Raw genomic sequence first — 19,328 nt, 5'->3', positions numbered from 1 at the left:
TAGGCTCAGCGAGAGGGACTCCTTCCCAACCCTGAAGTTCATATCCCCTTTTGAGAGGGATTTCTTGTCGACTTAGGGACCTAGCCATAAGGTTTGAAGCGTTCCTTCCCCCAAAAGGTCATGTTTTTTATCATAGAGCAAAACAAGATATCCTTTTTGGTAAGAACGAGGCTTGACCTTTTTGTCAAACTAGGATTTTACCCGGCACTACAGGCCTCGAGTGCCAATTTGGCATATTGACAGGTTTCATCCTGTTGATTGAGGTATAGCAAACGCTCTTCTTCGGCAGTAGTGTCAGGCAGGAATTTAATGGATATTTCTAGGGAGGGGATCTGACACTCAATTGGTAAAACTACTTCTAGTCTGTAAGCTAGTTGAAAAGGTGTGAAGCCCATGGCAGTCTTTACTAAAGTTTGATATGCGCATAGTGCCAAATATAACATTCGATGACAGTTGGTTTTATGATTTCCTACCAACCTACGGATCATGGTTTTTAAGACGCCAATGACAACCTCTACTTGACCATTAGCTTGCGGGTAGTAGGAGGATGATTAATCCTGACGAAAACCTAGCAGCAATGTTAAGTCAGACATCATGTGATTTTGAAAATGAGACCCATGGTCTCTAACGATCGTGCATGGTACATTGAAGTGACATATGACCTGATTAAATAGGAATATTGCCGCTGTTTCCCCATCAACCCGGTAGGTGGGAAGGGCTTCAGCCCAGTTCATTAAATAGTCCATAGCTACAATGATATAGTTGTGTCCAACATATGAAACAGGATTGTAGATTACGAAGTCTATCCCCCATTTGGAAAAGGGGCCGACAGAGATGACAAGGTGTAGTAGGGCCAAAGGAGCATGCATTTTCTTTGTGAACACTTGACGAGGATGGCATTACTAGATGGCCTTGACACAATATTTGAACAAGTTTGGCCAGTAATAGCCTGCACGCAAGATTTTTTGTATAGTAGATATGCCAAAAATATGACCGCCACATGCCCCAGCATGGCAGTCATTTAAAACATGTTCTGCCTCTTCATGAGTGAGGAAATGTTGAAGAACTGTATCTACACCATGACGATATAATGTATTGTTAATCACTAGATACTGTCATTCTTAGTGGCGGATGCGAAGACAGTCACCTGGCGATAGTTTGAGGTGGAACCATTTTGCTTGGAGGTAGACAAGAATGTCACTATACCAAGGGTCAGTAGTGTCGATAAGATAGGTACCTTCATCTAGAAGAGGATCATGGGCTATCTTGTTAGGATCGACAATGGGAAGATCTGACAAAATTTCAGTGAAGACTAAGGAGTTCTTTGCCTTGGCAGCAGTGAAAATCAAATCAATTTGTTGGAGGATCACGATATATTTTGAATATTTTCCTCCAATTACTTTATGAGACAAAATGTGTCTATGGGATTCTCCAAGGTGATGACAGTAGTCTGTCGCAGTAGTATGTAGTGTCAGAATCAGTTGAAAGCAAAGATGACTGCCAATGACAACTTTTCCACTTCTGAAGATCTGCGTTCAGGCCCAGTCAGGCCTTTCGATAGATAATAGATCACATGTTCACTCCAGTCATCATGAGTTTGAAACAAGACCATTCCAAGAGAGGATGGCAAGGCTACCAGGTATAGAAGAAAGTCGCGGCCATAGTTGGGAGCGCTAAGGAGTGGGGTTGGTATAAGCACCTTTTTCAAGGCATCAAATGATCGTTGAGCTTGATCATCCCACAAATACGACACTCCCTTCTTAAGTATGCGCATAAATCCTTTCGTCAACTCAACATAGTTTACGATGGATCGTCATAAAAAGTTTGCTTTCCCTTGCAAATGTTGGAGCTGCAGAATGGATTGTGGTTGGGGCAATTGAGTAATTGCCTTTACCTTATTGGGATCAACCCTAATCCTATACTTTGAGAAAATGAATCCAAGTAAGCTTCCATAATCAAAAAAGAAAACACATTTATGTGGATTCATACATATGTTATAAAACCACACCTAAGAAAGATGGCTCTTAAATGGTTTAAGTGCTACGTTCATTGCTTGGAATGGGCTGGAAGGTCATCCAAGTAAGCTTGAACAATATGCCTGATATCGTGAAATGTGTAGTCCATGGATCTTTGAAAAGTTTCTCCAGCATTCTTTAAACCGAATGGGAGTTTTTATAGGCAAATATGCCCCATGGGCAAACGAAGGTGGATTTGTGCGGGTATTTGGGTTTTATAGCAATCTGGTTGTAACCTGAGAATCCATCCATGAACGAAAATGATTCACAACCAGCACAATCATCGATGATTTGATCAATGAACGGTGTTGGATAATTATCCTTGGGACACGCGACGTTCAAGTCTAAATAGTCGACACATATGTGGATGGTTCCTTATTTATTATCGATAGGAACAAACCCATTCTGTTAAAGGAATAGGATAGACAAAACCAACATGTAACAACTTTTCCACCTCATTTTTTATGGCTTCCGTTTTGTTGGGATGGAACGGTCGAAGCCTTTGAAGAAAAAGTTTAGCATTGTCATAAAGCTTGATCTCATGCTCAAAAATAGATTGATCTATGTCGAGAATTTCCTCTACGACCAGGCAAATACATTGGAGAATTCCTTAAAAAGTCATGTTAAGCTTGCAATTTCCTTTGGATTGCAATCTGCTCCAATCTAGATGTTTTCCACAATGCCTGTCATGACAGAAATATCGATGAGCAATGTCTTTGAAATATTTCCCGTGATTCCTTTTGCGTCCAAAGTTTGGATAGTCATATAGGGTGAGGAAAATATTTCTGGTATGTAAGGTGATAGGATTTGAAGAGGCATCATGTTTGAATCAGATATCGAAACACGATGGTGCGAGTCCTCCCAAGGTCACTCTTCTAAACTCATGATTTCTCTAATAGCTTTGTTCGTAGGTAGGACTTGATTGAGTGATCGAAAGAAGGAGCAGTTATGGGAGGGGCAGTGGTATCGTTGGCCGTAACCAAAGTGACCAGAGATTTAGATGCAGATTGAATGGCTTGGTAGGCCAATTCAGTTGGTGATAGCGGCATTTGTTCTTAGTAAGTGTCAATGTTTGAAGGAGTCAGTAGGATCCATTGATCGGTCTATTCATGAGGAATGGATGAAATCATATTGACTGTCTTTAAAACCTTGGGTAGCTGAAAAGGGAAACAACCCATCAGGGAAGAAGCCTTCAGTAGACCTGTACCGATATTGACATAAGAGTCAGGTACACCACCTACTAGGGGTAGAGATCCGCTTGTTAACGGGGAATAATCAGGGGTGCAAAAGGATAGCTAGTCCACTGTGACTACCTTTCCATCCAATGGAAATAGGATAATGTGAAATACAGTAGACACAATGGCCATCATGGCATACGTCCAACTACAACCCAGTAAGAGATTATAGTCAAGATTTTTATCTACGACTTCTATGTCCACCATTACTTTTTTCCCATACAAGGTGATGGGTAGCTAGCTAGGTAACCTTTTGGGATGAAAGTGTGGTCATTGAAAGCTTTAATGGAATTTGACAGTAGGGATAGGGTTGGAGAACCCAAAGCGAGCCAACATGAATCTGACATGACGCAGGTAGAAGCACCTTCGTCGATGACAGTTCTATGTATACCTTTACCTTTCGAAAAGATTTGCACCTGAAATGCAAGCTGGTGGGAAAGGGGAGGTTTACATTTTTCCATGTCGAAAATTGCAAGCATGGAATCCTATGGGTCGATACCACCAATAGCTGAAAGCAAAGCTTTCCTTTGTGCTAGAAATGTTTGTAATACTTTGAGCGCTAACATAGCTGATGGCACTTGTGCCAAGTCTTCTACAATGCTGTAGTTTTGGGTAGCACGTGTAGATGTATTATGCATTGTGCATCGAAGTGCCCCTTTAGGGGGGCAAATCACAAGGTCAGCAACTGGCCTTTCGATATGCAAATCGTTAAGTAGCAATGGATTTTGACTTGAGGAAGGTTCCTTTGCATGAGCAACATGATCTCCATAGGATTTTTCTCTTGCTTGTAGATCTACCGCTTCAAAGGTGTAAACAATAGAGGGTCCTTCACCAGCTAAATGATGTTGCGAACCACTGTTTCCCCCTTGCGGGGGTTGGGGTTGGTTTGCAATGAGGTGTTGCTGCTACTGAGAGGGGAAAGAATTATTCAGGATAGCAGGGGTCCTACCAATATCCTTTTTAGCAATGAAATCTGTGTATTCCTAAAGACGTGGGTAGCGATAGGTCATGTGGTCTTCAGCACAGATTTTGCAAGGGAATCTAGTAGGTTTATCCTTTCCTTCATCAGGAGGTGCAACAACCTTCTTCTTTGGGCTTTGTTCCTTTGTTGACTGCTCCTCAAAAAGAGCGGTCTTTTTCTTATTCTTCTTATTCTTACCATCGGGTTTTTGCGTAGACTGCACATAGTTTATCGCGGTGGTAGGAAGAGAAATTGATTTGGTAGAGGGGTCCACTAACATCTGGGTAGTGTGACCACTGAGTTGTTTTAGCAGCCCCGGATGTTGCGCTGATAATCCCATTGGAGTGTGCTCCGGGGTGCTGAGTAGCGGGAGCGTTGGAGTTGTGAGGGGCATTGGGGATTATGTCGTAAAGAGTGCTAGTCTACGAATATATCAGATCTAAGTGCTGGGAATGACGTATGGATTGGTCTTCTATGACCGCACCACCTAAGGTGACATCATTAGCGATTTGGGGGAGTAGAGACTTGCAGAACCAGTCCGCTAAGAGATAGTCAGGAAGGGGACCTTTTACTAACCTCCACCTACGTCTCCATTCATGTATATGATCAGAGATGTGGGTGGTAATATCCTGACATAATGAATTGAGGAGTTTCATCCCAGTCTCATAGCGGATGGGTAGCTAGAAGTGCTTTAAGAATTCCATCACTAGAGCGTCAAAGGTATTGACTGACGCACATGGTAACTCGATGTACCACTTGGTTGCGTTGCTAGTGAGGGTGCGGGGAAAAAGACCTAACCATATACTATCATCCACCATGGAGTTAGAAACACACCAAAGATTATTGGTGGTGATATGGGTACCCGGATCCTCCCATTGTTTCCCTTCGAACTTAGGGATGTTTGTCAGTATTTTATGCTGGATTGGTGGCCAGAGAAAGTTATGATAGATCGGGTCATTTGTAAGTTTGTATAAGTCTGGGATATCTAATGTTGCCAAGAAAGGTAGAGTGTGTGATGCCCCTGAATTGGACCAAGGTGACAAATTATGACTTGAAAATCCTTGCGGTCCTCGCATCGTTTGATTCCCAATATTATACATAGGTTGTGTGGTATAGTAGTTGCCTTGGGGTATGGCATTGTAATGTGGATTTCCATGGGGATTGTGATGATAGGGTATAGAATTTCCCACAGGATAAGCATTGCCCCCTTGACTCATTTGAGGTTGTGAGTAGGGTGCCCCAATGGATTGGTTGGGACCTCCTTTAGGATTCCTGCCCACCACAAAACTAACCATATGTCCTTGATTGGCATAAGGGGTGTTCATGTTAATCAATGACTAACCATGCATGCCTGAAAACAGAGGGGGAACTGTTACATTCCCGACCGATATATGCATATTGGGAGTGCCCCTATATATTTGAATTTGGGGGTTAGAACTATACAATGGATGCCAACTATATTGTTGGTTGAAAGGACCCTTGCTAAATGTGCTATATTGAGCATTATAAGGAGCGTTGTATGTAACACTTGTTGAAGGTATAGACTTTGACACTAAAGGGGTGGAACCTGGCATAGGCTGGTTTCCACTCATGGAGGGTGTCGTGTGAGGGTTTGTACCTGGGACAAATGGGATAGCAGGGTTCGCCATCAAAGGTGTGGTAGTGAGTTTCGACTGGGGAAGTGGTGGGGGACCAAAAGTTCCCAAAAACTTCCATGACCCATTAGTCGTCAACAGGATGGGTGGAAGTGTTCCAACTGAAGACAACGGAGGTACAGGTGCAATGCAAGCCAAGAGTGGGTCCAATTGATTCCTGATCAGAGGGTTATAGGGAGGATGAAATCCTACAGTAAAGAAATCCTTCGGTAAGCTTGAATCGTCAGTTGTCCAAACTAATTTTGTGTGAGATATCAAAGACTAATTTCCCAAAGATGGGGAACACGGTTCACTAGAGCTCGGCGGACCTTCCACAATGAGTGGAGGAAGTCCTAACAATCGTTTAGATTGATGAAGAGGGCTAGATGTGGCCATGGTGACCGATAATTTTATCAATAAATTTTATTGTGATTTTTATTAAAGTCTCAATAATAACAGTCTGGCACCTAAAAAATAAAAAATACACTAAGTGAATTAATCAACAAACAGAGGGAAATGACCCTGTATGATAAGCACTGATCACTAGAGATGAAACCCAGTATCACAATGAATAACAGAGAGGGTTGGCCAAATGTACAGTTACAGTTACTCTAGAGCTTCACCCAAACCTTATATTGAGGGGCCAAGTACTCTCGTGAAGACGAGCACCCTCCCAAAAACTGAAGATAGAGTAGGTCCGTCTGTGTTAGGTACCAAGGCAACCTGCCCCAGTCACCTTGTGTAAGTCCCTAAACATATGGACACTAAGGATACCTCAGATCATAGACACTACCAGGGGGACATAGTTGTAGACAGTACGCCATGTCGGTAGGATACCTAAGTCCCCAACTCAGCTTCTAAATCCCCGAAGGGATCCCCAATACACAAAATACCAAAAGGATTTGTAAGCAAAGGTGGGCTACCTTCACTTACAGTCCACTGTTGTCTCATATTTAGCTCTACTTTTACTAGAGTAGTCCTGGTAGTATGAGTGCAAAAGGAATTTTCTCTCTTTTAATGACACTAGCTTTGGTTTTTGATCTTGGGTAGTTTATTCACACTGCCTATTCCAAGATCCTATCCTGAACTAATGTTTGTTTGCTCTAGAAAGAGTTACTGATTGATTTTAGATAGATTTTATGTGTACTTTTTTAGTGCCTTCAGTAGGGGTGTTGATGTATGATATTTCGTGGGACTCTAACTCAAAATCATGCAAAAGACAATGATTGAAAATATTCAATTTGATGAAATAAGTTGTATTCTACAAGGGAGAGTCTTTCATACATCCAAATTTGTTCCATGCATCCTAGTCATTACAACAATAGCATAACTGACAAAAATTTTTCAATGCTTTCTAAAAACTATTTGAAACTAAATAAAACATATTTTAACCAGCTAAGGAGAAGAATGAATAAAAAAAATTGATTTTTCCTTTATAAAATCTTTTAAGAAAGAAAAAAAACCATCTCCTAAAAAAATTTTCTTTCAGGACACAAATACTACTAACAAAATACAGTTGCATATCCTTTATCACTCTATGATAGGTTTCCCATCCCTTTGATGTTACAGACACAATTGCGTGTCAAAATTTAGGTGACTAACGCTTTGTGCTAGAGGCCACAAAGAGTTACTGGAGGTACTAACGCACTGTTTCTGTAGACACAGAGCTTTATAAATCTTTCTTTACATTGCTAACCTGTGTTAGTGTGGGAAAATACTTCAAAATAGGGCTTTGGGGATCATATCTTGGGGTGAATATATGAAGGAAGAATGATACAAGGCCTTGATGGGCCAGAAAAGGAATGTAGAAGTATAGGAAGGTCTAGAAGGAGGAGGAAACTAGGAACTTTTTGGGTGAACTAGGAACTAAAGTAGAGTCCCCAGCAAAGTCCCAAATTTTCCTATAGGATAAAATGCACGGTGTATGGAGAATGGAGATACCCTCAAGGCTCTTCCTGGGACCCTTGGCAGACTGTAATATTATTTGCAGCTGTCACAAAGCTACATGCATGTTCATAAACAATAACTAACTATCAAATCAAGACATATTCATTACCTCAAGCCTCCGTGTAGATTTTCTAGAGAGCACAATGCAACTAGGTGGAAGTCCCTTGAGCCAGCTCCAGATCAAGTCCTGCACATAGAAGAGACAAGCATAATCACAACATACAGCCTTGATAATTAATACATGAATATATAAAAGATATCTAGTTACACATAACTAAGCTACTCATGCTAAAAGGTATTGGACAAACAAATAAATGAGTGATAGTACCAACACCATTGAGTAGACAGTAAAACTACAGTTCTATATTAATGTCCAAAGAGTGATTACGACCATCTGTTGCATCAACCTTCCCTCACCCCTCCAGCTCTTCTCCCTCTCTCCCTTCTTAACAACTTCTTATGCTTAGATTTGAGACTATGCTCGACAATCACGTAAGATATCCTTTCAAATGATCTGATCTCTATCACCATAGCCCTAGCTCTATTTATGTAGCATTCGAATTAGGGTTGCCAAGTTCCTCCATGAGTTTCTTTAGGTAAAAGCAATTATCTTGTCATGCTTTTGAGCTCTTTCCCATTTGCCTCCTTCATCAAAATTAGAAATCCCACAAATAGGTCGAACTTTAGATGTTTCCTTACTTTTCTGAGTAGATATAGGAGGGAATATAGAGATATTTATAAGTCAATTCACTCCTTTGAACTTTAGATTCTAATTAGGATCCACTAACATTGTCCCCAAACCAACAAGTAAAGTTAGTAGGGTCACTAATGCTCCCTTAGGCTTACAAAGAATCTTTATAAAGCGTGTTGTCAGTGTATAGACAACGTTAGTGTGGAAAGAAGGCTTGTGATTTTGGCTATTGCTTCAGCCATCATGTCTTTCTCCTCTGAGCTGATGAGGAGGTCATTTTGCTATATAACATATGTAGTGAATGTTATCAATTTAAATTCTAACACTCTTTGTCCTCCGTTTCTTTTAACATTTGAAATGTTTAATTATAATGTCCATAATTGTTTGGTTTATATTGGTTCATCCAAAAATGTCATGTTGTTATCTGTTGCTAAGAAAATTAATGCTAAATGGGATAAGATTGATGCCTGAAGCATACAACTGGACAGATAATTAGTCCAGGAAATTGGTGAATTTAACAATGTCATCATTCACTTGTCATCAAACCATAGAGTTCACTGGTGCATAAACATCATTATTGTGGACATTCCTGAAGCCTATGGTTTACTTTTGAGTAGAGATTGGTCCAATAAGTTGCAAGGGTATTTCTCAACTAAATGGAAATATTTATGGCTTTCGTATAAGGGTAGAAAAAATTAGATTCGAGTATAAAGCGAGGCCTATATGCAATATATCGTGACACCACTTGAGAGACAAAATGAACCAGTAGGATTTGCAGATGTTATTTTCAGAATTTTTTTTTATGGAAGTAGTTCACAACGTTATCTAGCACAACCTTCAACTATCCCACTAGATACACATTTGGAACTCATTCCTTGAAATCCAACTTGTGCAAATGACTCTTGTATAGTACATTTAAATAGTATCAGTGTAGGAACTAACTCTAGTACTCCTAACATTTGGACATTGTATTTTGATGGTTCGAAGACGCAAGACTCTTGTATAGTAGATGTAAATAGTATCAGTGTAGGAACTAACTCTAGTACTCCTAACATTTGGACATTGTATTTTGATGGTTCGAAGATGCTGGAGGGTTCTGGAGCTGGCTGTATTTTAATAGATTCACAACAGAACAAACATTTGATCTCTTGTTACTCAGAATTTGACTGCACTAACAATTTTGTTGAATATGAAGTGCTCATTATGGGTTTAAAGAAAGCCATTGACCTCAAAGTTGAAGTACTCAAAGAGATAGGAGACTCAAAAATTGTTGCATGACAGGTACGAAATACAATACATTATGTGTCGCCCATTCTCAAAAATTATTATCAAGAGGTATGCCATTTGATTTCACATTTCCAAGCTATCAATATAAATTTTGTTCCTCAAATTTGTAATTCTGCTACTAATACATTAGCAAATGCTACTGCTAGGTTGTCACCTTTGAAGGGTGACCTATCAATTCAAATTATTTATAGGTCATTTGTGCCTGACAATATTACTGTTTTTTGTGTTTTTAATGATGACCAATAGATACTAGACTTTATGGTGAATTTTGATGTGTTCAAGGATATAGCCATCAATTTGGAAGAGCACAAGAACATATTGCATGGATCAATTCAAGAAAATAAAGGAAACCCCATGTGCAAGCATATGGTATCTTTGGAAAATGTATATGACCTACACACTTGGTTCAAGGGACCACTTAACACAAAGATTCATAAATCCACTCTTTCGAATGAACAAGTGAATATTTGAATAGAAGAGGATCCAACATATGTAAATCTTAGTACTTATTGCACACCTCAAGAGTGGTAATATTTCACCCACCTCATTAAACAATATTGGGATGTGTTTGCATGGACATACAATGACCTGAAAACTTATGATACAAGAATAATCCAACTTGTGATTCCCATCAAGAAAAGGGTTAAATCATTCTAGAAGAAACGGAAAAAGGTTTACTATATGCTCGAACCCCTCATTCAGAAAGAACTCAGAAATTGCTAGATGTTTGGATCATATTTAAAGTTTTTCATTCGTTGATGGGTCTCTAATATAATTTCAGTGAGGAAGAAGTCCAGGGAAATATGTTTGTGTGTTAATTTTTACAATCTAAACCAGGCCTGGAACAAGGATAACTACCCTGTGTTGTTAGTGGAACAAATTCTAAAAACAATATTGGGGTGGGAGTTGTTCTCGTCACTTGATGATTTTTTAGGTTAAAACCAGGTTCTAGTAATAGAAACTAACAAACAAAAGACCACTTTCAGGACCAAGTGGGGTAATGTTTCCTTCAATCACATGCCTTTTTGGATTATTAACGCAGAAGCTACATTCCAATGAGCTATGAGCATCACATTCCATGGTTTGATCAAACATAGTTTTGTGGTTTACTTTGATGATGTGACAATATTTTTAAAGAAAGTATCTAATCACCTGCATCATCTGAAGTAAATTTTCGAGAAATGTCACAAATAAATGATATATTTAAATCCTAAGAAGAGCATTTTTTGAGTACTTGAGGGAAATCTCTCGGGCCATGTTATTTTAAAGAGTGGGATTAAACTGGACCTAGAATGGGTCAAAACTATCACTCATATTCCCTTTCTGGTGAACAAGAAACCTCTGCAATCCTTCTTAGGGAAAATTAATTTCTTCTGTAAGTTCATCTTTGATTATGAACAGATAGTAAATCCATTGCAAGTGATGATTAAGAAGGGTGAAACTTATAAGTGGGATAAAAAGGAAAAGGATGCCTTTTTTCCGTATCAAGAGAGCGATCGTTGAAGCTCCAATATTATATAGTCCAAATTTCGGCAAATATTTCCTGTTGTATACTTTCTCTTCTAATGCTTCTCTCGCAAACGTTCTCACATAAAATGACAATCAAGGTAATGAGTTCCCATATTGTTCATGAGTGCTATATTTAAAGGACCTATGTTAAACTACCCCACCATTGGTAAACAAGTGTACATAGTGTACAAGGTGGTAAAGCATTTTAGGCCATACCTTCTGAAAAATCATGTCATCATCTGGGTACCTCACCCAATATTCATATTGTTGTTTTTTCAACAAGATCTGCGTGAATTGGATGATGAGGTTGCAAGAGTATGATATTGAATTTAATCTAGTTTAGTCTATAAAAGGCAATGGTCTATGCCAACTTTCCGTAGAAGTGGTTAAGACACCAGAAGAAGAGTCTTCTAGGTGGGAGTAGGAAATTGAAATGTATAGCATTAAACAAGCTACACCCACTGAAGCATTCACCTATTGGTATGCATATGTGCGACAATATCTTGAGCATGGTACCTTTACCTCACACTTATCAGCACAACAAAACATGGCTACTTGGCGTAAAGCTCTATGATCATATCAGTTGGTACACATAATACTTTTTCAAAATCACCATAATGGGGTCCTACTCAGATGTTTGGATGCACCTGATTTAGAAAGGGTATTACGAGATCTCCATGATGGACTAGCCAGTGGACATTACATGGGTGACACTACTTTGCATAAAATCATGTGGTCCAGTTACTATTGGCCCACACTTTCCAAGGATTCTCATGCTTATTCCCACAAGTGTTTGTTATTTCATAAATGTGTTGGTCATGATAGGAAAAGTCAACTACCCCATTGCAACCCATTGTTGTAGAAGCTCCTTTACAATAATCGGGTTTGGATGTCATTTGTGTCTTTCCACACTCATCGAAGTAGCATAGATACATCCTAACTGCTACGTACTATTTAATGTGATCGACAGAAGCAGTTCCTCTTAAACAAGTGAATGAATTGCAAGTCATCAATTTCCTCAAGAAGAACATCATTACTACATTTGGCATTCGTACATAACTTGTTTTCGATAATGCAACTTATTTATCACAGCTTAAACTTTACGATTTTTCATTAGGGAAGGGCATTGCTTTGAAACATTCATCTAATTATTATTACTAGGGTAGCGGTCTTTCTTAGTCAACAAATAAAAATTTGATATGCAATATCCAGATAATGATTTAATCTGAACAAAGGAACTGAAACAATGCTTTGGTGAATTCTCTATGGTCTGACTGTGCTACGCATAATCCCTCGTTGAAAAATTCTCCTTACCTTTTGGTGTATGGGAAATAAGCCATCCTACCTTTGAACATATACATACCATGTTATGAAACCAGCTCAAGAGAAGATAGAAAAGATAGATCAACGCCTTAGAATTCAGTCTCTTCGAGGGGGAAACCTCCTTTACATTACATAAATGAACAATTCTTGGATGATTCAAATGAAAAAACCTCCTTTCTATATATAGGAGTCTAAGGAGTCACAATATAATCCAGCCGACGTAACAATAATAATATAAAGCCACAAAAATAACAATAGAGGGATTCTATGGGGCACAGTAATAACAATATGGAGGCAATAGGGGCACAACAATATCAATAAGGGGTATAACTACAATAGTAATGGGGTAATCACTAGTATTATAGGGACCCAACATGCCCCTCTCCTTCAAAAAAGTGTTGTCCTCAACGCTTGAGTAGTTCTGGATACTTCTGCATAAAATTCTCATCCTCCCATGTGGAATCTTCAGCGGATAAGTTCTTCCACTTGATAAGATACTCTGAAATTGAACGATTTCGTAGCTGTCGAGTTCTTGTTTCTGTGACTGCTTCTGGTTCCAATATAATTTTTCCTTCCTCGTCAAGTTCTGGCAATATTGTTTGAACTGGGAGCTTGTCGCCTATAACCTTCTTTAAACATGAAACATGGAAAACTGGGTGCAATCGAGAAGCTACAGGAAGCTCCAATTTGTATGCCATAGTACCAATCTTTTGAAACACCTTGTACGGACCATAATACTTTGGTGATAATTTATTATCCTTCTTAGCTTGCTTGAGGGACATTTGCTTAGATGGTTGTAGCTGTAGGAATACCCAATCACCTACATCAAAACTTCTTTCACTGCGATGTTGATATGCCTGTTGTTTCATTCTATTTTGTGCCAACACGAGGTTATCCTTTAAGAGTTGGAGGACTTGTTGTTGATGTTCGATGTGATGTTCCACTGCCTGAACCTTAGAATTTTCTCTTAATATGATGTGATGGATGGTGGTTGATACCCATAAAGTGCCATAAATGGAGTCATTTTTGTTGCTGTATGGAAGGAAGTGTTATACCACCATTCAGCCAGAGGCAACCATTTGACCCATTGTGTCTGTTTATCAAATACAAAGCAATGAAGATATCCTTCCAAAAATTTGTTTACTATCTCAGTTTGCCCATCAGATTGAGGATGATAAGATGAGCTATGAGCTAACTGAGTACCAAGACAAGAAAATAATTCTGTCCAAAAATTTCCAGTGAAAATGGGATCTATGTCACTTACAATAATCTTTGGGTTTCCATGTAGCTTTTGAATTGTTTCCATAAATGCAGTAGAAACTGTACTGGATTTACATGGATGTGATAATGCACAAAAGTGTGCATACTTGGCAAGTCTGTCAACTACCACCATGATGACACTCTTTCCCTCAGACTTGGGTAAACCTGTGATAAAATCCATTGAAACCTCCTCCCAACATTGGCTTGGAATGGATAAAGGTTGTAATAGACCCGATGTCTTAATTGTTTCAACTTTATTTTGTTGGCAAACCAAACATTCAGCCACAAACTTTTGAATATCTGATTTAAGGCCATCCCAAAAAAATTCCTTCTTAACCCTGTCGTACGTTTTTAAAAATCCTGAGTGCCCTCCTAAGGGAGAAGTGTGCAATTCCATAAGAATCTTTTGTTTTAGATGGGAATTCTTACAGAGGTATAAGCGATCTTTGTACCATAACGAATCATTTTTCCAGCTAAATGTACCAGACGTACTGGAATCTTGTTGTAACTTTCCAATAAGTGCCCACACTTCTTCGTCATTCTTCCATTCCTCCCTTGCTTTGTTTATCCAATCTGGTTGGATAATAGAAATGGCGCACAACAATGCTTCCACATCCTCATCCTTTCTTGAGAGTGCATCTGCCACCACATTTTGCTTCCCTTTTTTGTAGATGATTTCAAAGTCATAACCCAACATCTTTGTGACCCACTTTTGTTGCTCATCAGAGGATAATCTTTGTTGTAAAAAGTATTTAAGGCTATCATGATCTGGTTTTATCTTGAAGTGTCTACCCATTAGGTAGGGTCGCCATTTCTTAAGTGCATGGAGTATTGCCAACATTTTCTTCTGATAAATAGCTTTGCTTAAAAACTTTCCCTTCATTGGACGACTTTCAAAAGCAATGGGTCTTTCATCTTGCATTAGAACAACACAAATTCCATTTCCTGAAGCATCACATTCCACAATAAAGGTTTTTGTGAAGTCCGGTGTAGCTAAGACCGGTGCTTGGCACATTGCCTCTTTAAGATGTTCAAAGGCCTTTGTTGCTTCCGGAGTCCATGAAAATGCATCTTTCTTCAATAATGTTGTTATAGGTGCTGCTATTCTCCCATAATTCTTAACAAACTTGCGATAATACCCTGTCAACCTGAGAAATCCTCGCAGATGCTTTATGGATGTGGGGATTTTCCATTCCTTAATGGCTTTAATTTTGCTAGGGTCTACCTTAACTCCTTCACGAGATACAATATGACCCAAATATTCCACCTCCTGGACTCCAAAGAAACATTTGGATCTTTTTGCATATAATTGTTTCTCCTCCAATAGTTGTAGCACCTTGTCAACATGTTCAACATGATCCTTCCAAGACTTGCTGTAGATTAGTATATCATCAAAAAATACTAACACAAATTTTCTAAGGAATGGTTTGAAAATTGAATTCATCAAACCTTGAAATGTTGAAGGTGCATTGGTAAGGCCAAAAGGAATGACCAAAAATTCATAATGAGCCTCATGAGTTCTAAATGTTGTTTTCGAAATGTCTTCAGTCTTCATTCTGATTGATGATATCCTGAACGAAGATCCAACTTGGTGAAGTAAATTGATCCATGCAATTCATCCAGTAATTCATCAATGACAGGAATGGGGAACTTATCTTTAATAGTGAGCTTGTTGAGCTCCCTATAATCCGGACACATGCGCCATGATCCATTCTTCTTGTGCACCAATACTAATGGAGCAGAGAAAGAACTTTGACTCGGTTGAATTATACTAGCCTCTAGCATTTCTGCAACCATACGTTCAATTTCACTCTTTTGGACATAGGGATATCTGTACGGCCTGATGTTTGGAGGAACACTTCATGGAATCAGATGAATAGCATGATCATGATCACGCATAGGTGGGAGACCTTTGGGAGTCTCAAATACCTTGGAATGATTGTCCAGGACTTTATGGAGATCTGGAGAAATAGATGATTCCGATGTGGACACATCTAGCGAGCATAATTGTGCAATTACACCTCTTTGCTCCTTTTTAAGAATATTTGTCATACTATTAGAGCTGATTATCTTTCATGGTTTCCCTGCAATACCCCTTAATTCAACTTCCTTTCCTTCCGTAGAAAATTTGATGAAAAGTTCTTGAAAATTAAAAGCTATTGTACCCAGGGATTGTAGCCATTGGACTCCTAGTACAACATCAGCACCTCCCATTGGAATGGAAAGCATTGGGCTAGTCAATACATATTCTCCCATGGATATCTTGATATTATGGCACTTTCCAGAGCAATTTATTGTTCCTCCATTTGCAATCATCACTTGACACTCTGGTGCTGGATATAGGAAGCAATTCAATTCTTTTGCTACCTTACAATGAATAAAATTGTGGGTGCTTCCTGAATCAATCAACACTATTACCTTTTTCTTCTTGATTTGTCCTTCTATCTTGATGGTTTGAGGAGTGGTAATTCCCGCCAACACATTACAAGATATGGTCGGATTTATTTGTTCTTCATCTAGGCTTTGTTCCAGGAGTAGATCCTCTTCTTTTGACCTTTCTTGCTCCTTTTCTTATTCCTCTTCACAATCTATGTAGAATAATTTCTTCTCAGCACACTTATGACTTTTAGTGTATTTGCTATCACAACTATAACAAAGCCCTTTTGCTCTTTTTTCTTCCAATTGTTGTGGTGTCAACCTTATAGGTTGTGGAAGACTAGGGGCAACAACACTTCCGTCTTTATAATTGTGAGTGGTATGCTTCCTGGTTGCCATAATTTTGCTTTCCATTTTTCTTGCTAACCTGAATGCCTTCTCTAATGAATCAGGTTCCCAAAGGCGAACATCATGTTGGATATTATCCTTTAAAGACCCTATGAACACATCAATCCTATGCTCCTCTGGAATATCTTTTACCCTTATGTTCAATTTTTGGAACTCTTCAATGTGCTCCATTATTGAACCCTTTTGTTTGAGACTTATCAATTGGCTAAAAAAAGTGTTGCTTTTTGTATCCTCATAATGTGCTATAAATTCTTCCATAAAAATTGCCCAAGTGACAAATGGTTTATGAGAGCAAAGCCATTGATACCATACAAACTGATTTGGTTCCAAATATAAAGTTTCCATACATACCTTTTGTGTGTTTTGCACATTATTGAGGTCGAAGAATTACCCCATCTGTAATATCCATGTGGCAGGATCCTTCCATCAAACTTCCTCATATCGATTTTTTGAATATGGTGAGTCTTTGATCCAACATTAGCATCTATGGAATCATGATTAACATTTCTTTTGTTCTCATCATGAATTTCCTTTAGTACCCTTTCACCCTTAGGGACCATTTCTTGTAGCAACTTATTCATATTTATCTTCAATTCGTCCATGTATGTCTTCAAATCTATCTTCAAATCATCCATCTTAGCTTCCACGCCAACCATCTTAGCTTCTACGCCTTTCTTTAAACAATCCATCTTAGCTTCTACACCTTTCTTTAAACCATCCATCTTAGCTTCTACATCTTTCTTTAAACCATCCATCTTAGATTCTGTTCCTTTTGTGCAAGGGACAGTTGTTGCACTTGGTCTTGTAATTTTGATATATCATGTTGCATTTCTTCCTTTTCTTCATGAGTCATGCTAGAGCTTTCAGGTTCCTTACTAGGTTTTTGCATTTTCTTTTCTTAGGGCATCAGTTACTGATAATAATGCTCTACTATGCCCTTTTAATTCCTTCAAAATAAATTTTCAAACCAAGCTTAAGCAAAAATTTAAGAAAATCTACACACCTTTTTTCACTTTGTAGGAGCTCGATATTGCCTCTGATGTATCTCTGTACTTTCCAATCATCTAGTTCTAAATTTGTGAGCTGTAGTAGCCCCCTGTGTCCTCTTTCCAATGCCACAAGTATGACCCAAATTGGATTCTCCAAGGAAGAGTTATGTGAAATCTCCCACAATGACTTGCTTATAGACTAGTTCACTAGAGCGAACTTGTACGATGTTCCACGAGTCACTATTTCAACCTTTGGATCTGAAACATGCACACAAGAAACTACCGCCCGTCCTCTTTCTGTACCTTCTTACGAAATTTCAATCCTATCCCCAGAGAGAAAGTTATGACGATTTTCCCCAGGTCACCTGTTTTGAATGTAATTCAGGAGTCTGCAAAGAGACCAACTTCCTCAGATCATATCTCCACAAATATCGTGCGAACAGCTCTAAAATTTAGACCCAAGGTTCAGCGTGATTTCTTCTCAAATGGGTTTTTTTTTGCAACTTCTGAAACATCACAGAAAAAAAGTTATAGTGAAAATTCCACGATGACCTGTTTGGAGCAGCGAAACCCTAGAATCCAAAGCTCTGATACCAAATGTTATGAAACCAGCTCAAGAGAAGATAGAAAAGATAGATCAACGCCTTAGAATTCAGCCTCTTCGAGGGGGAAACCTCCTTTACATTACATAAATGAACAATTCTTGGATGATTCAAATGACAAAACCTCCTTTCTATATATAAGAGTCTAAGGAGTCACAATATAATCCAGTCGACCTAACAATAATAGTATAAAGCCACAAAAATAACAATAGAGGGATTCTATGGGGCACGGTAATAACAATATGGGGGAAATAGGGGCATAGCAATATTAATAAGGGGTATAACTACAATAGTAATGGGGTAATCACTAGTATTATAGGGACCCAACATACCAGCCCTTCAACTTTCTCAAGATTCGTGCGGTAGTCCTTGTCTTGTGGTTTAGAGTAGGATAAATACTCTTTTGAAGCTATAAGAGAGAAGGAGGAAAGATAAGAAAAAATTTCCATTCATCAGAGTTGTATCAAGTGATGGTTTGATAAGAAACCTGTGGGGAAAAAATATTTTTGTGTGGGAAACCTAGTATTGAAGTGGAATAAATCCCATGAAGAGAAAGGGAAACACACTAAATTCCATTCCATGTGGATCAAACCATTTTTTTTTTCATGACGATCTTGGCCAACATAGTTATCGTCTCCAATATATGGATGAGAAGATGTATTATCTTCCTATCAATGGCCAAGATTTTAAACGATATTTTCAATAGAAGTATAGGGTTGTGTCCCTACCTAGTGTACATGTTTCTTTTCTTTTCCTTAGTTCATTTGTTTTCATGTTATGTCCAGTATTTTCCATTGTCTTTTGTGTTTTCCTTGTGAATAAAACCCAGTGTGAAAGTGTATTTTTTGGTTCCAACGCATGTGGAAAAATGAAAAGGGCTTGTGACACTGCAACATTTGGTTAACCTTTAGTCCTTATTATTTGTCTTGGTTTATATATTTTGGTTAATGATGTTTCGATGGAAAATATGATCCTTTCGTGAGGAGAGCTTTGTGTAGAATCATGATACCTATATATATACTAGGAACCTCATTTCTGAGCTCGGTTTTGTAATGTTTTGGTGCTTTGTATGTGGATCCAATTATGTAGAG

The sequence above is a fragment of the Pinus tabuliformis genome, chromosome 5_2, assembly GCF_031772625.1.
Source record: "Pinus tabuliformis cultivar Carrire ecotype Pingquan chromosome 5_2, CPIR1, whole genome shotgun sequence".
In the NCBI taxonomy this organism is placed as follows: domain Eukaryota; kingdom Viridiplantae; phylum Streptophyta; class Pinopsida; order Pinales; family Pinaceae; genus Pinus; species Pinus tabuliformis.
This window is presented reverse-complemented; position numbering follows the sequence as displayed.